The following is a 7,541-nucleotide window of genomic DNA, read 5'->3' as shown; positions in this document are numbered from 1 at the left end:
TTTCCGAATGAAGGAAGAATGGTCAAGCTCGTGGACCAACTTTGGTTTCCCGGATCACACATCGCAAATAGTCATGTGCCATCCCTAAATGGTCTATTCATGCAAGAAGTGTCTCAACCAACGGTCTGTCCTCCTGATGAGCGCGAGTAATCTAGGAGGATATGACTGGAACCCAGGGGGCATGCATCCTGGCCTACTTCGGCAGGGGAACTTTGGGTATAAGGTAGAATTTCTGCGAGAGAATATGACTAGTCCGTACCCTGTCCGTGGTTGGAAGAGGGGTTGTTCTGGAATAAGATTCTTTTGTCAAAGTTATGTGAGAGGGCGGGGGTCGTCACTCACCTTTATCTATTTCGGTAGGCATCGCCGAGGAAGTGTTTTGTTTAACGAAACAATCTTTAGGTAACCTGAAAAATGTAGGCCAAGGAAGTGTTTTATTTAACGAGACAATCTTTGGGTAACCAGAAAGAGGTAAGCCTCCCTCAGTAACACAAATGTTTTGTCTTTGAGTAGTGTTCTTCTCTTGTCGCAAGTAGCTGTTCTCTTGCGATCTTGTGAAAAATCTATTGAAAGTTGGGCTGACGAGAAGACAAGTATCGTATAGACCCGTTAAAGTTAACGAGAAGACAAGTATCGTTAAAATTGGACTAGCAAGACGACAAGTAGCTGTGAACACCCAAAGAAAAGCAGAGGTGAGAAGGAGGAGGGGCAACCTTGAAATTGTATTTTATACCTGGGGGCATGCAAACCTTTTGGAGTGCAAGGAAAGAGCGGTTATTTATCTGTTTTTTAGGTTAGCCGTTTCCGAACTTGCATAAAAGAAGGAAGAGGGAGCATAGCTTTGGTAAGGCGCAAGCTCTATAAAAAAATGGAATCTTTCATGAGACACTCTTATCAAAATACTGGGTACTCGAGCAGTTTTAGCACATAGTTCATGCTCGTTAAAAAATAAACATAAGATCGAGCAGTTTTAGCACATAGTTCATGCTCGTTAAAAAATAAACATAAGATCGAGCAGTTTTAGCATAAATTTCATGCTCGTTAAAAAATAAACGCAAGATCCGAGCAGTTTTAGCACATAGTTCAAGCTCGTTAAAAAATAAACATAAGATCGAGCAGTTTTACCGCGGAATTTATGCTCGTTAAAAAATAGAAAAGAGAGATCCGAGCAGTTTTAACACATAGTTCATGCTCGTTAAAAAATAAACATAAGATTGAGCAGTGTTTTGACGCATTCAAGCTCGTTAAAAAATGAACCCATCCCGGTAAATAACAATTAAGAATGTAACCTGATCAACCATAAAAGCCTTGGTCGTGTTTGTGCACCGTCACCTCCACTTTTCATTTGGCCGATCGTTTACCTCCATATGATTGTTTACCCATTTTGAGGAACAGCTCCGAAGAGTGATTTCGCCTAGCCATCCTTATGACACTGCCGTGATTGGAAAATTCCAACCTGTACCTGGAATCAGTTGCTATCCCTGTTTATCACTCGTTCCTCAAAAGATGATTCTTCTTTAAGCTCTTTTCAACTGACTCGTAAAATATGAAAAGATTGCCGAGTTTTGGCCTTCCAGCTCGTTAAAAGGACAGGAAGAGCTATCCCTCCTCTAGATTTTAATCTTTTTGGACTTGAGGGATTATTGCACAAAAAGGTTGAGCGCTTGTTTTATTCGGCTCGTTAAAGTTATCGAAAACTCATCCCTTCTGTATTGTTTTATACTTTTTCGGACTTAAGGGATTAGATGACGAAAAAGGAATTTTGGAGTTAACTTTATGTACCTTTTCAGACTCCCTAAAAATGAAAAGGACCGAGTTATCCTTGTCGTTAGACTCGTTAAAATGATTAAATAGCGACAAACTTGTCTTTAGACGAGAACGAGTTTCCCTATCGCTAGGCTCGTTAAAACATAGCGATGGGCTTGCCCGAAGGGCAGGTTATAGAACAAGCATATGTTATCCTCCTCAAGCTTGACAAAAATAAAGAGGTACTGGTCAGTAATGACTGGGGAAAAATTGGGAAAAATCAAGAAAACTTTGATGGTAGCAGGTCGCTCTTGAACATGACACTTTTCCTCCGTACCACATTCGGGTTGGGTTGTTTCATTCACCGGTCACATCACCATGGTCTCGCCATACCATCGCATCAGTGTCGCCATATGTTCAAGAGAAGTCGTTCAGAAAGATTCAACTGGGTCCCATCCACTGCCATACATTATCCTTCATCCGTTCATGAGCGCCACCCTGAATCATATATCACAGATTGTTTTCACCTCCATTAAAATCATTAGCTCCGTTCCATGTCACTGATGTGGGATTCATTAAGGCCCTCCTATGACGGATCGCTCCTTGTCGACATCAGCGAATTATCCAAGGAGTTGATCTAGGAACACCCCCTTTCAGTACTTTGAAGCTTGCATGCCTCAATGGCAAGTTTCTCACTTCCGGTGACAGGTATACATCAATGACCTTCGACCAGAAGATTTTGCATGGTGTTCGACGCCAAGTCCTTTATTCACACCACGTGAAATGTACTGTAGTACCTTGAGGGTCATTATCAGTATCGGTGATTCCTCTCGCGCTTGTTAACGGTTTACATCATTGACCGGTAATCAAGCGATGTCTTTCCATGTTCGACTTCAGCACAATTCTCACATGGATTGACTTGTACTTAGAGTGAAGATCGAACGAGTTTGAAGACCCCGGATCTAGTTTCATTCATCCGGGCTGCAATATATATTCAGGAAAAATAAAGACATTTGATATGTACATCATTGCAGCAGATGATCATCCTATTCAAAGGATGATAATTTCGCCAAAATTATCAGTCTACCATCAGACGATCGTCTGTTCTATGTACAAAAATGAATTTATAAAGCTGAGCATGGGAATGCCCGCCTCAGCTAGATCATGAAAGCAGTATGAATCATAATGTATTGTATTGTATTTTATTACAGGTCTCCTCCCAGCAGATGGATGAACTTCGGACCCTCCTGGATAAAGCATTTCACCCAATAAACGGCCTCATACTTTAGGGGGCAACTGTTATAGAAATTTTTGTGCCTTGCATCACTGAGCATGAAATGTCAATAATCAAGGGATACGAAGTCCCTAAACATGTTTTTCCTACCCCTAGAGGAACAAGGCCAAATAACCACAGCAATTCACAAAAGTTCTCCACCTGAAAACACTCAAAAACAAGGCAATTCTGGATCATGTCAACTGCTCCACTGAGCATCTGCGCTGAATTTCAACTGCTCCATTGTCTACCTGCGTTGAATGTCAACTGCAAAGAAGGCTACCTGCGCTGAGCGAGTTTGGACAAGTGGCAGAGTCATTTCTCAAGGTGTCAATGCCCAGGAAGCTTCCAAAATGACACTTGGATCAAGGAATTCGACTGGTGATGAGTAAGAGGTTCCAAATCTCCAAGTGGAAGCAAGAACCTCCAAGTGGACTCAAGAACTGAAGTGGGAGAGGACACTAGTCAGCTTCATGCCAGCCTCAAGCTGACTCATCCTTTCTCCAAAACTCCTATATATAGATCTCTCTCATGAGGTCTAGGGAGGCGGGAATTTGGTATTTGCAATGAATTGTTGTTGGTTTGTGGCTAGAAACACTGGGTGTATTATGCTTTGAAAGGAGCTGAAGAAGGAATTCCATTCTGCTGGGAAGGAGATGCTGGGTTGGAGCCCTATGGGTTGTATCTCTTCCTGAATCCTGTTACTTTCAATAAAGCTATCTTGATTCTTCCCTATATGCTGGTGTATTTTGTATAATTGCATTAGTATATTTGATTTACTTCTAATCCTGAATCATTTATGAATATGTATATTTGCCTTTGTATTGTTTCCTTCTCTTGTTGCAAGTAGCTGTTCTCTTGTCACAGGTAGCTGTTCTCTTGTGATCTCTTGGAGGCAAGTAGTTGTGGACACACAAAGAGAAGAGGATCTAGATCGAGGGACAACCGAAAGACAACGGTAAGTCTGCCAATCTCCCTCTTTCACATTTCATAAAGGAAAGAATCATAATAGCTGTATTCGTTTGTTGCTAAGGCGCTGTCACACCTAAGGTGGATAGGATCGTCCTAAATAGGCATTTTTCCCCACAACAAGATGCGCTCCCCTATATCACCTATTTGTCTATATGGGGTCCAAGATATTCATCCACCCCATGAGATTTGGGGTTGAGATGCATCCCCGATGTAGTTTTGTATTGATATTTTCTCTATTATGAAGTAGATGGTGGTATATTTTGATCCTTGAATATTCTTCTTCTTTAGATTCGAGAATGTTTTAGTAGATATAGTTGAGTAGAGATGGGAGATATGATGACAGGATCATATGGTCAGATATTGACAGGTGGAATTCTCCCTAGTTGAGAGGGAGTCTTAAAATATGAAGTACGATCAAATTCCACTTTGGAAAACTTGTTTTATATAGAAAATTATTTCATTTAATTCCTATTTTTGGGAGGACCAAAATCAACCTAAAGATCATCAAATTTGGACAAGGGAAAGTGTACTTGTGAAGAAATTTCCACATTTGGATAGGTCGGATCTAATGGTAAATTGGTCACCCTCTGAAGGAAATAAATAAAATTGGACTCAATCTAATTTAGATAACACTAAGAATATTATTCTTCTCTTCTTCATTGATTGGTTCACACATGTCTAATGCAGGGACGACAAAAGAAGTTCGCAAAGGTATGAAATTGTAGAGTCTGAGGCTCGCATCTGTTTTAGGAATTTTGGGCTACAGTTGTTGTCTTGTCATAGGGAATATTTGACCACTGTCACTGAGTTGTAGACTCAAGGGTGTGATTGGGAGCCTTTAGTAGCTCGCACAACTCCTCATCAGGTACTTAGTATTTAGCTCAAAAATAAAAGTTCTCAAAATCATTCGAAACCTGAATGGACGCGTCCGTCTCAACAAAACTATCCCAATGCAACTTGTTTCACTAAAAATGAAGTTCGTATGATGAAGATATCGTGTTCTATCGACTTTGACAAATAATGGAATTTAAAAAAAAATGTGTACAATCACTACATAGTTAGCAGTCTATACAGTTGATGTGGCAGGTGACTGGGAAAACTCAATGAATGTCAACATCCAATAAAATTTTGCCAAGTGTCAGATGATGGTTGGTTTTTATGTGGTGATGTGGCAAGTTTTTATTGGTTTGAATGGACCAATGAGGAGGGGATAAGTTACAAGCCCATAGGCCGCCACATGTCCCTCCCCAAAGCACCGGTGGAAAATCAATGCGCAGTGTGACAAAATTTTATGGCATGCCATCGGGTCTAACCCAGGTCCTATGCAATACAAACTGTTAGCTCTGCTATAAACTTCAGCGCTTAAAGGTCAAATTCCAGACTGATGGTTGGTATTGTGCCAGGAAGGGAGCTTGCAGCAGTCATTCTCCTCCTTCTCCTTCGGTCTCCTCACACCCTCTTAACCTTTGTTGTCTCTGATTCTTTCATAAACCTCTTCATCTGTTGCCTTTCCCTATTCCCCGCTTAATTCCTTTACCCCACTGCCTTTGTTTTATCCTTATAAACTCTGCATAGCCCCTTTTCTTTAAGCCTCGGGCGCTAAACTTATGAGCCCGCGCCCATGTGACCCACCCCTCCATAACCCTTTGCCGCCTTTTTCTCGCACGCTAAGCATCGTTCACTTCCCTGCCATTGATCGCGTTCATCACGAAATCTAACGGTTGTCGCAAACCCCGATCGTGTGACCTGCGCACATGTTAGCCCGTGGGGGCGGTGGTTTTCGTCCACCACACGTCGTGATCTTATTGGATTGCACAGTCATATATGGATACCACCATTACTCCGTAGATGGTGCGGGGAATACCGCCCACCCATGAAACCCCCTTTCCTCGCCCGATATCGTCTGCGCATCTTTCGCATGCGACGACCATTGGATATGTTGCTCCTTGATCCGATGGCTCACATTCACTTCGCCCCACGTCATTTTGATAGCTTCCCCCGATGCAATCTAATCCGTTCAATTTCAGGATCTGACAGCCCACACCTGTTTGACTTGTTTCTACCTGATTTTCCCCTTCAACAGATCCTCGCTGTTGATCCACGTGATCCAACGGCTGAGCCTTGTCCCCATCACATTCATGTCCGCACAATTCTATCCATGTTCATAGCTTGTCCTGAGCATGAAGCCACCAGCTACCTGCACCCTGCGCACTAAAGCTTCAACAACTGCAATTAACCAGTAGCATGGTCGAGAAGGAAATAGGACAACCTCGAGCAGTTAATGCAGTTATTAGTTATGGCGCCTTGTATCAGTCAGTACTTCATCTGCCCAACAAGGACCAAAAAATGCTTAGGGAATGTCTAAATCATCCATTAAAGTAGGCAGAGTGTAGTAGAGCCCCATATCTGAGAGCTAATGTCTTAGGTGGTCCATTATGACCCCTTCTCGTGTAACACAGTAGAGTGTTTTTTAATCAACCTCTATATATATCCAGATGACAGAAGGTTGATGGTTGATGAATGTTATCTTGTTGTAAGGTTCAACTTTTGGAGACTGTAACTACTGCGATACTTGCAGCTTCTGGTCTTCATTTTCAGCTAATGAAAGCTTCTTTTGTTGTCAATTGCTCACTTTCCACTTCTTCTTTGTTCCAGGCTGTGCCTATTATGCATTTTTCATGTGTTGTTGATGTTTAGCATTAGAGGGGTTGTCATCCCACCTCTATGTTAGAATTTAGCATGTATTATTGAATATGTATGCAGGTTTCTGTTGTTTTAATGCCAGAGAGCTATCATCATGTTTGTGCATTAAGAAATAGTTTTACAGACCTTTTAATTGATTGCAGCTGGCCATCACAGGGTCCTTTGCATTTGCTAGTGTGATCAGTATTCTCCATCATCACATTTTCCTTAAAACTGTGAGTAATTGGTGGTCTAAATCCTTGTAGTCTGGGGGTGTTCACCCATGTCTGGGGTTAAGCATAGTAGAAGTGGTTATCTATCTTGAATATACAACATTTCTTTCATTCGTTCACCATTTTCCAACATTTTTGTTGAGTTTGTAATGTTCTCAAGCATCTTTGATATACAACCTAGGAGAGTTTCTTAGGGTGATAACATTAATTGGCGCCGTTGCCGGGGAGAGGAGATTGAAGCTTAGCTTCCCTGGGAGAACGACACAGCTTCAAACTTTGATGATAGAAAAGGTTTGAACACAGTTTTTGGTTGTAATCATCTATCTGGCGACTCCACATTGAAGTTCTGGCTCAATTTGTGAGACATACTCGAAGAAATCCTCAGAAATCATTAGCTGAATCAGTGCTTGACCCTAAGAGGACTGTCAAATCGAAGAAAGCTTCACAGAAAGGGGCATCACGATCAAGTAAGCCTAAGAAATTTCATTCATCTCTGTAAGATAAGGTTATTGCTGAAGATATATAGTTTGAAGATTTAGAACCCAACACTGTTAATAAGGAAATTCCTTCAGATATTAATTCAGCCCCTTGTGCAGTTAGATTCCATTTCAGATTCCAGCTCAAAGAAAGAAGTT

Source organism: Pinus tabuliformis, chromosome 7 (assembly GCF_031772625.1).
Source record: "Pinus tabuliformis cultivar Carrire ecotype Pingquan chromosome 7, CPIR1, whole genome shotgun sequence".
Taxonomy (NCBI): Eukaryota; Viridiplantae; Streptophyta; class Pinopsida; order Pinales; family Pinaceae; genus Pinus; species Pinus tabuliformis.
This window is presented reverse-complemented; position numbering follows the sequence as displayed.